The following is a 12,257-nucleotide window of genomic DNA, read 5'->3' as shown; positions in this document are numbered from 1 at the left end:
CTTCCGTCACATTTTGTGTATTAGTCAATAATTTGCTCTCAAATGATATATGAAATTACTACCTTTTTCGCTATTATATACACATATTTTCAAATAAAGTGCACTGATATATGCCACATACTTTGTTTGTATATGTTTATATTTTATGTTTTTTCGTTATAAAACATCGAAATATACTTTGTCAGAAAAGTCTTATTATAAAATCAAAATAATTGACGGATAGTTTCAGTAAATATTCCGTGATATGTCAAGTCGTTTGCAACTTGCTCCATAAAGTCCAAAGAAAAGACAAAAGTCGTAAAATTTTATGCAGTGCAAAAAAAAAACTCGATTGAAATTTTGAGTCAATTTACCAGTTTAGGGAAGTCGATTTTTGTATCTGCATTGCATAAAAGATTGGATGAGGTGAACATCAATATGTTTCATGCGATAACTGTTAATTTGAAGAACTCCGTGCAGGCAGTTTATCATCGTTCATGCTACAAAACTTACACAAATAAACATATTTGTTCCCCCTTTTAGAGCGAGAAAGCTTCTAGTCTAATATTTAATGACGATCTGACTGTTGTTCCTCAGTTTCGGGACACGTTCTAGAATGCAGTCGTTCAACTGGATCGCTTGACGTATATTTTGTTGGAACAAAACATTTTAGAGAGATAAAAATTACTCAAGTTTGAATCAGATGAGCGTATTAAAAATGTTTTATCCGTGTCAGATAAAGTTAAAGTTGAAATAGTTTCCCGTCCATCTTTTAAACTTCAAGAACTCTGTCATTTTGGTTGCATTTCAAATTATTTGCTAAAAACGAAAGAAAAAAAAATCCAAACCCGTGGAAGCAAATATCTCAGAACACGATACTGCCTTTACTAATTTTATTTTGGCTATTGACAACGATTTAATGGTCATTCCTCATGACCCCGTTACTTGATAAATATAGATCATTTCTTCCGGCTGATTCTAATTTAAGATATTCTACATGTAAAATGCAGTCTAAACTCATTTATTTCTATAGAAATTCAGATGTCAAACAGCTTCAACAAGTGTAAGGCAAATATAACATAATATTTAGTAGCAAAATAACTATTTAAGATGCCATATAAGCTTCTAGTCAATTGAAAACTGACCTCAAAATCTCAATATCAACTGTAATAGACACAAATAACGGACATATATTTCATTCCGCTGCAAGTGTACTTAGAAAAGACATCAAAACTCTAAAGAAGACTACCCAACTTCGGATGAATTGTCTCTTCCTTCTTAATTCAGTCAATGCCTTCGTATTTATTGCAATTCATTCTATGGTTACTCAATGAAACTGCATACAGCCAAGACTATTCTCAGGAAATGGCACCAGAGAAATTGTGGAAATGCTAAGCAATTGTTAAGGCAATCGTTTTTGTTTTACTCCTTTTCATTTAGGATTGGCTTTACAAATGTACCATGTGTTTGGTTCAAAACACCTTGTTGAAACATTGAATTCCAATGGATTTAATGCTTCTTAAAGTAAAGTGCGACGCTATCTAATGTGTTGACAACCATGAATTTGAGCGAATTCAAGATAGTGTGTACGTCTCGTATAATGTTTCCCCAGCATCTTTGCAGACATATGGATGTCATCACACCTTCCTAAACCCCCTTTTAGATCTCTGTTAAATCTTGGATGAATTAATAGGGATGGTTTGAAGCTGGTATTATTAGGAACAAATGTCTTCGGACTTCCTACAATACCTTGTTTGTACTTGTAAAGAAAAACTCAAAATAACGTGTTTGCTTTGAGCAGAACCTTTCATGTGCAGACCTGTGGCCATGAGTGAAATGTGTAGAAATATCAAAACATGTCTTGTGACGGTTGATGAAAATGAAGATGATGGAGATAACGGTTGATTTGGTATAAAGCTTGTTGCACTGGTACACACGGTTCCAGTCCCGAGGTTAGGGGAGTATTGGCGTGCCCTTAAAAAAGTTAAACCCCACCAATATCTGTATGTGTCTGTTTCAAGTCACGAGACGGTAATGCAGTGTTTGTCGTTTGTTTCTATATACTATATTTGTTTCTTTCTTATTTATTTTGTACATTAATCAGGCCGTTAGATTGTTTGTTTGTTTTACATTATTCATTTCGGGAATTGAAGACTACATGGACTATGCAGTATGAATTTTACTCATTGTTGAAGCCCGTACGGGACCTATAATTGTTTTATGTCTCATTTGGTTTTGATGTTATATTTGTTATTCTCGTGGGATTTTGTCTGATGCTTGGTCCGTTTCTGTGTGTGTTAGTTACATTGTAGTGTTGTGTCATTGTTCTCCTCTTATATTTATGCGTTTCCCTCAGTTTTAGTTTGTTACCCCGATTTTGTTTTTTGTCCATGGATTTATGAGTTTGAACAGCGGTATACTACTGTTGCCTTTATTGGTCTCATTTGGAGAGTTGTCTCATTTGCAATCATATCACATCTTCTTCTTTTTTATATGGAATACTTTTGTAGTTTGTGGTACGTTGCAAGGGAAAAAAGGGGGGATATAGTTACAAAACCTATAATGTAATAGATATTAACCAGAGTTAAATACATAACAAAAGGTAATACTATGGTAGTAGTAATAATTGTGAGAAAAAAAACCAAAAGCAACGAGTAGTCTATAAAAAAAACCTGAAGTATCCGCAAATTCAACTTGAGGTCATATTTTACTGTAGTGTTCTATGGCTTTGGTTTGATACCTCACCTACTATGATAGTTTTAAAAATAATTTTAAAGTATTGTCTTGCATGACACTTGATTTTTACCTGAAATTAATATTTTTCATAAGGTTAAGGTGCTCTAAACATTTTATAGGTTGAAAACTTGATTTTTGAAGTTTTGTTTATAAAACGTCGTTTTAGGATTTTTTTGGATAAAAAAATCTCATTGATTAAGGTGTATGTATAATAACAAACATTACTAAAGCCAAAACAGTATCATTTGTATTTAGGTAGAGTTTGGAAATAGCAAAAAATGTCAAAATTGAAACCCTCCCAATTTTTTACAAATGTTTACATATGACCTTTTACCTCAATTTAAAAAAAATGTGACCATATCAAGTCCTGACGACAGGCATATTATTATAGTACACGATTTCCTCTTTCCAATGATATATTATGTAGGTGTGTGTTCGGTGGGGAGATTAAATTCAAAAAAATCTGCCTTCAGTCACCGCACTATATATACTGTCTATCAACAGTATTTAGTCTATACCTACCGTCGTTGGTTAACATGACATATAGTACTCCTATATACCGTATATCAACAGTACCTGTTTATACCTACCATCGGTGGTTAACAAGCAATACAGTACTCCTATATACCGTATATCAAAAGTATTTGTCTATACCTACCGTCGGTGGTTGATGTAAAATATAGTGCTGTCTATTAAAATTATGTGTCTATACATACTGTCGGTGGTTAACATACAATAAAGTGCTCCTATAAACCGTCTATCAACAGTTTTCATTTATACCTACCGTCGATGGTCAATATAAGGTATTATATTGTCCGTATATAGTGCTCATATATACCGTCTGTCAAAAGTATCTGAATTTACCTACCGTCGGTGGTTAACATACAATATAGTGCTCCTATATACCGTCTATTAACAGTATTTCTTTATACCTACCGTCGGTGGTTAACGTAAAATATAGTGCTCCTTTATATACCGTCTTTCAATAGTATTTCTTTATACCTACTGTCGGTGGTTAACATAGAATTTAGTGCTCCTATATACCGTCTATCAACCGTATTTGTCTATACCTACCGACGGTTGTTATCAAAACAAACTATTTTCAATCGACAGTCTCTATACTTCACTCTGAATGACTGATGACATTTATTTGACCAGTAACATTCCCTATTGTATTCATTATTTAGTTTTCTCCCTGAACTTGTCTGAAATATTTGCGGCTGTACTGATGGCAAACAACAATCAATCAATTTCTTAAAGTACTTCTTAATCTAAATAATATATTATTTTTTAATCTAACCAGTAATATGTGATCGGTGAATGTACGTATGACAATTACGCCAATTTTGAAAAAGCATATTTTTTTTCATTTGCGCACATTGACATTTTTTAATTTGCGCCAAATTGATTCGAAAGGTTAGGTCTGATAAATTTAGATGATAAAATTTAACTTGTTTAACCAAACGCAGCAATCCAATGAACACAAGCAACAATATAGACAAATGTGTGTATAGACACATGTTGAGCTCATGGGTATCATCATTTAATCACACTTCTGGTACCCGAACATTTACTTTCATATATGGAACCGATGCCATAAAGAAAAAAACAGGCTTTAACTTATAAAAATTTTGATAAAAAAGGGGATGCTTTATTGTAGGGAAGATATCACAAGGTTGCAGTTCAACAGAAGTGTTGCATGACAATACTCAGTTAAAAAAGATTTGTGCATATGCAAATGTGCTTTTTATGTCAAACTGTTACAATCCTATTTTATAAAGTGCTACTTCAAGTGTGATGTACACTTGCAATAAACTTATCCTGCTTTCAATCCCCCTCCTCCTCCTCGTCACGTGTGAGCAAGTGGCAGGTGGCAAAAGGCCAGAAGGAATATTTTTGTTATTATATAAATAAATTCTATACATCTTATATGCCTCATGACTTGTGTTTACCTGTTAATTTGTGCAAATGGAGAAAAGAAATTTGGCGCAAAAAAATAAAAAAAAATAGGCGCTAATTAAGTGCAGATTGGCGCAAATGGAAAAAGCCGAAGCAAATATAATCTTTTCTCGTATCAAGATTTCAAGATTTTATTCATAACCTCAGACACATACTTGTGTACAAGAGGACAATAATATATACAACCATATTAAGATAATACATAGCGAGACAGGACAAACGAAACACAAATACATAGTATATTTTAAAAGACAATTGGTATAATTAGATTAAGTATTTTATGATTTTCTTCACGAAAATTGATAATTTCCTTTGAACTTGTACGTTACATATAGACAACAAGCCAGTGAATTTCTTCTTGCTTGGATTCATTACATAGTAATTTGGTACAAACTTTGATCTAAGAGCAGAAACATCAGCATTTTTACAGGTAAACAATATATGAAACTCATCCCCTATTCCCTCATTACATAATGTACATATTCTATTTTCCCTCGCGATCCCCGCCCATCTACCCGTCTCAATAGGTAACTTCAAATTCGAGCATCGAAGTTCAGATATGTAATATCTGTCCTTGGGTAATAATCACAATAGATACGGTTCCAAACCAAACTCGAGTTTGAATTAATAAAGAATAGAATTCACCCCTATCAGATCAAATTGGTGTTTTCTTTCTTTTTTTCGTTCAGTTTCATCTAGTCCATTTGTTCATTTGACTCTGTCTCCATCACGACTAGGATGCATTTTAATTTATAATGTAAAGTCGTTCAGGTTTTTGTTTTATTATATAAAAAAAAGGAGATATAGCATGATTGCCAATGAGACAACTCTCTAAAAGAGACAAAGTGACACCGGAATTAACTATTAAAAAAAACCTTTAACAGATCACGGTACGCTGACGGTACAGATGTCTGTAAATTCAGAAATTAATGCGAGGTTTTTATTATTGCGACAATAATTAAGACTCGCATTTTGAAGTATTGCGTTTGAATTTTTTCTTAATCGTTGTAATCAAAATCTCATTTCAGGTTATAATGACACTCATCGCATTAAATATTTAACAACTGCACGCAACAAATTTACATTCAAAAGACTATGAATTTGATGTATATTTGACAAGATTAGGTCGTTTAAGTTGCTAAAAATTCTATAATTAGTGTATTATTCTCCCAAGTTTATTTGAAAAGGTATAATTCCTCTATACAAATGGCAAAATCTTTCATAAAATATCCAGTAAGTTGGATAAACGTTTACCAAATCATCCCAATACAGTTTGATTTATATATTCACTTTGCTATTCCGTTCTTGCACAGTGATATAGTTCATTTTGCGTCATCCCATATTCTAGCAAAGGGAGATTATCTCAGCATCACCGTTACATTAGTAATAGCTGTCGTACATAAAATAGTTAGCTCGAACTGTATGATCCTGTGTGAATCTGATCTTTATATTAAAAGAGCATAAATGGTTCACATATGGGTCTTATTTAAACATTAAACAGTATCAAAACAATTAGTGCATTATAATATAACCAAATAGGCATGCAAAAAAGAATCAATAGGCAAAATATGCTTGTCTACCGTCTAATTCTAATTGCTAATATTTACTGTATTGTACATAGCTCAATTCTATTCCATTCCATTCAATTTTATTTATTTTTTAATTTTCAGCAGAAAACAGTATTTCTAACAATTAAATTGAATTAATTTGATATGACGTTGACACACGGTAATCACTCTCATGTTTTTATTTACATCGCTGTCAATCATCCGGTAAAGATGAATATTCATTACTACCCTCGGTAGTTAACGTCCCTCGATGGTTAACTTTAAGTGCCTACCCTTTAAAACACACTGAAAATTCTTTAAATAAGTTCAAAAACACATAGTTCGCTATATGGGACATGACCTTGACCTTTGACATTTGTCAAGGTCATTGGTCCCCAATGTCATTGCTGAAGACCCCATGGGTCTAGGACCTTTGGTCATATAGTAAAAGCTGATTTTGCCTTTTCAGAAACCTAAAACAAGAGTTATGCCCCTTACAGAAAGGTCAAATCTCTTCGGTCAAAATGTAACAAAGTTGCGCATTAATGACCCAAACATTTCCCACTATACAACACTTCTGAAAGTATTACGATTGCTGAGATTAGCCGCTAACAAGGTGTTAGGTCAAAGGTCAAGGTCAACATACACATTTGACCTTGAGGTATTTTTCAAATTTCACCCTTCGTTTTTTTTTCTACCTATTACGGTTACGGTGTTGGAACGATAACAAGGTTTTTGAGTTTCGGAGGGATTACTCCGAACCGACAAAAACTAATAATCATATGACAATACAAATGGCTAAAAGAAAGGCGTCGGTACTTTAATTCGGTGACGGACCCGCGGGTGTGTTCTAGTACTATATTAAGGAAAGCAGCAGTTTTTCTTAGGATTTATGTTGTTCAAACTTACACTTTCTGTGTAGTGCTTTGTGAACTATTATTTTTTTATTTATTTTCCATGGGATTGGCTCTTCTCCTTCGCCCTGATGTTTTATTGCCTCTTTTGTTATCTTTTTCCTCTTTGATTTTTGTAAATCTAAATTCAGAAATTATTACGAGCATATATTGTAGTCACGATTTTGACATGACCATCAAACATTCGAGATTATTGCGATTTCACGAATAGCTACATAAAGTCATATGTATCAGTTATCAGAAACCAATTCTTATTTTTCGAAACTCAACCAGTCGCATTGTTCGTTTAATATATAAAAAAATCGTATGATGAAATGCAGTTTCCTATTTTCCGTTTACTATTTCTCTTTAATTCATTGAGGTTTATATATGTTTTAACAAAATATCTTGAAATTATTTTATTAGACTCGTGGCTATTTAGAACATTACGTAGGGTCAACTGAACTGCTTCTTGTAAAATACCGTAAGTATGTATGTATCTAGATTTTTTGTTAGCGTCCAATCGCATTAGAGTGTGTCCGTCGTCTAATTTTGACTATGGAAAGCTGTAGGCCCCTTATTGTAGATATAGTAATATCCAACTACATGTATCACTAGTTACCGTTATTTTTCATTCGAACTCTCCGTAATTTAATGCATTTGCACTTTTTGTGTGAAGCTGTTTACTGTGTTGCCTTGAACTATTAACGAAATGTTGTAGATCAATGAAATTTGAAAAATCATTTAAAATGAGATAAAATAAGAAAATACTTGCTAGTTAGATGTAGAAACGACCATTAATAAAATTTGTTAAAAACACATAAAAATAGAAAAGAAACTTAGCAAAGTGATGTTTATAAGTTAGACGCGCTTTTTGTTTGAATAATAATATGTACAATGTATGATACATGCATATTTCACACCAACACTTACATTTTATTTTATTTGATTAGAAGACAACAACGCGAGGCATTTCAAAATTTGATTTTATTTAAGAAATAATTGATGCAAGTTATACTTTATTGTATTATTAACATGGGTAGGCATTATATTTCCTAATAAGACGCAACATTCCTGACAGCGCGTGTTTTCTTTGACAACGACACATTAATGAATAGAAAAAAAACATGAAATTAACGGGTAATTTTAAATTTGTAGCAAGAAATGTTATTAGAAGAATTTAAATTTAACCGGGTGGGAAAGCATTGATCGTGATAAGAATTTTATTATATTATTGCATAAAGTTTTTCATACAAAATATTTTTCGGTCAGTCATTTTCTATTATGTTCAGTTTCAGTTCCTTTGCGGACCTGTTTTGAGATGAAGATACTGACGTAGGTTGAATAAAACTTAGCGTGACCAGGCTTGGTCGAAAGTTTAGACACATAAGACAATCGTTTCGAAAGTTGACTTTGTATACATTCAACCGACTGCAATCGGAAATGTGTAATGAGTGGTTTGACGTTGACCGTCTCTCAAGAAAAGAAAAAAGAAATGTTTCATTATGTGCTACCTTAAACTATATACGTGATACATGTATATATATATACTGGTGGCATACATAATGATTGTTATATAATTGTGTTTTTTTCGGCAGACGGATTTATAAAAAAAAATCCGAATCTTATATCTGACTCTGACTGCAATACAAAAATATTATTATTCTATTGTTTTAATTTTTCAACAATACATACTGTTAAACTAATGACATATTGCTGTTTGTATAAATGACAGATGTCCGCATACGAACAAATGGAGTTACATCTATGAGACAGCAAACCCCAAAACAAAATAATCTTCTTATTGGGACAGCAAATGAACTAGAATAGCCGTCAGTTTAAAAACGTCATAATCATTTAGACTCATATACTATAATTTGTGTATATTAAAAAGAAGCCAGCAAAACCTTGTCAACTTTGAACCACAACTTCCCTGGATCAGAGTTGAAGCGTTTTTGAGTAGTGATAGATACCCTGTTCGATCCCTAAAACATTGGAAACTGGAAACCGACAAACGGGACGCGGACGTCACACCCTAGTGTTTGATAAGTCGAACCTTAAACTTGGACGCGGACGCCATACCCTAGTGTTTGACCAGTCGAACCTCAAAGTGTGACGCAGACGCAACACTTTTGTGTTGGACAAGTCTAATATCCTTAAACCGGGATGCGGACGCCACACCCTAGTGTTGAATCATTCAACCCTCAAAACCTGGAAACGGAACGCGAGCCCTTGAAAGTGGATGGTACACCATCGAAAACGGATCATAATTCTTCTTAGTTAAAAGCTAACCCTTTAAACCTAACCCTGAACCATTAGTCTGTGGTAATTCTGAAAAGGAATAATATGTACACCAACCTCGCGAGTGTCCATACACCACTTCCGTTGCCCGCTAAAGTAACACAGTGAAGTAAGGATTGAATTGTCCAAAACATGTTTAACAAGAATGTGTCCAAAGTACACGGATGCCCCACTGGCACTATCATTTTTCATGTTCCATGGACCGTGAAATTGGGTCAAAAGTTTAATTTGGCTTTAAAATTAGAAAGATCATATCATAAGCAGCAAGTGTACAAAGTTTCAAGTTGATTGGACTTCAGCTTCATCAAAAACTACCTTGACCAAAAACTTTAACCTGAAACTCCCATTTTCATTTTCTATGTTCAGTTGACCTTGAAATTGGGGTCAAAAGTCTAATTTGGCTTTAAAATTAGAAAGATCATATCATAAGCAACAAGTGTACTAAGTTTCTAGTTGATTGGACTTCAGCTTCATCAAAAACTACCTTGACCAAAAACTTTAACCTGCGGACGGACGAACGAACGGACGGACGGACGAACGAACGAACGGAGCCACAGACCAGAAAACATAATGCCCCTCTACTATCGTAGGTGGGGCATAAAAAAGCAGACTGTTGTAGAACCACAGTTGAGAACAACACATTTTGCACTTCATTCATTAAGGTATGATTGAGATACATCTGGACTGACCTGCCTGACGATATCCGAGCGCAGTCGAAACTGAATCAGTTTAAAAGTATGTTAAACAGCTGGAAGGGCAACTCATGCAGATGTGGCTCCTGTAGATCTGAAAGCTTTTGATTTTTTATGGTTTTCATGCAACTTTTAAAACTAGTGTTGCTTTATTTATTTCGTCTGCTTTGCATGTGCTTATAATCTAATTTATTGCTTTACTTGTTTGTGTTTCGATTTTATTGCTGAAAATTATTGCTTAAGCAATACGGCTGTCCTACTTTGTATGTCTAATATTAAAGGTCCACATCATTGACTTTATTTTGACGAAAGTCATTTTAATATGATTATACATGCATGAACATGCATGTCGAACCTTGAACCTGGACGCGGACGCCATGCCTTAGTGTTTGACTAGTCGAACCTGAAAGTGTGACGCGGACGCCACACTTTTGTGTTGGACAAGTCTATCCTTAAACCGGGATGCGGACGCCACACCCTAATGTTGAACCATTCAACCCTAAAAACCTCGACACGGGGCTTTTTTCTGCTCTATAGTCCGGGTGTTGTCACTTTGACACATTCCCCATTTCCTTTCTCAATTTTATGAAGCATTAAGAAATTATTTTATTATTAAAATCCCTTTTACTTGTCTTATCAGCAATTTGTTGGCATATAAGATAATTCCATCCGCTGTTTGCCTTCTTCTTATGTTCAAATGTACATTGTCAATTATGAAAATATTTGGTCTTTATTCTTTCAAAACAAGCCTAATAGTTAATTCTTTATATAAAACAACACAAATTGGTGAAAATGCAGAATTTATACAAAATAGATGTATATCAGGCCAGATAACTCAGGATGTGTTAACTGTTAGGTAAGCACTTTGACGAGGGCTATTGAATTTAGGTAAATCAATTTTTATCTCCGAAACTTGTTTATAAACGTTTCGGTAACTATGAAGATTGTATCCTTCAAACCGTTTCCTCAAAATAACAATGCGTTTGTAAACATTAATTTTTCAAAATAACATCTGCAACTGCAAGGATAATATTCATTGTATTTTTGTCATAATGCATGCGGGGCATTTTTTCGACTTTATCGAAACAGCTACAAAGCTTAAGAAAGCATTAGTTACGAATAAGGCAAACAAATTATATGATTGTTTTGATTCAAATATTAATAAAAGCAGAGTATGGAAATTATATTTAGCTATTTATTAGCAGTCAGTTTTGATCACATTCGTCAAAAAAATCTTTCAAACATCCCTGATATACTACTGACTTGCAAGTCAATAATGCAAACTCGATTGAGTTCGTAATCATGCGACCTTTACTTTAAACTTTAATGAAGACGAACTGGTCGTTTGTTCAACTTTTAGCAAGCGTGTTCATTCATCAAAAGAAAATGATGTCATCACATTGAAAAGTAAAACAATGGAGCCATTGCCTTGAATGATCCGGCCCATTAAATGTCATTCTTATACCTTTAAAACGAATATTTACATAAAATCATGACTTTTATTCTTAACATGACATCAAACAGACATAGACAAATTGTTATCAGACGATTGCATGTGCTTTATTTGACTCACTGCTTACTGTTTAATAATTAATTTATGTTTATGTTATATTGGGATAAAATATCATCTTTTCAGCAGTCGTCAGAGTGCAACTCGATGAACAATTAGATGGCTTTTAAACTAAAATACGCACGAATTCCTTATACTTTATAACGAGTCTATGCCTTGATAATTGTTTCTATGAGTTCGCTGGAATGAAACAAGGTAAAATGGTCAAATAGATTACGAAGATGAAGAGGACTGAGGACAAAATATTACCGAAAGTTGTTGTCAAATACACATACGTATTAATGCACTCCTGGTATAGAAAATACAAGTATTTAAAAGAAAACAAACATTTCACTTGTGCTGTTTAGTCATTAGGGATCATTAGGATGTAAGAAATATAATATCAAAGTGTGAACAATAGTATTGAATGAAGCAAATGTTGCATAATTCATAAAATAACATTAGTCCAGCAAAAAATATTTGGTCGAAAACATAAAGAAAAATATCCTGAAAAGATTAATTTGAGGCAGATACATGTATAGACACACAGTATGTTTAAATGTTTATCCAATCAATGTCGATAAATCTAGTGACGTGTGTT

The sequence above is a fragment of the Mytilus galloprovincialis genome, chromosome 12 (assembly GCF_965363235.1).
Source record: "Mytilus galloprovincialis chromosome 12, xbMytGall1.hap1.1, whole genome shotgun sequence".
Taxonomy (NCBI): domain Eukaryota; kingdom Metazoa; phylum Mollusca; class Bivalvia; order Mytilida; family Mytilidae; genus Mytilus; species Mytilus galloprovincialis.
Note: the sequence above shows the minus strand (reverse complement) of the source record.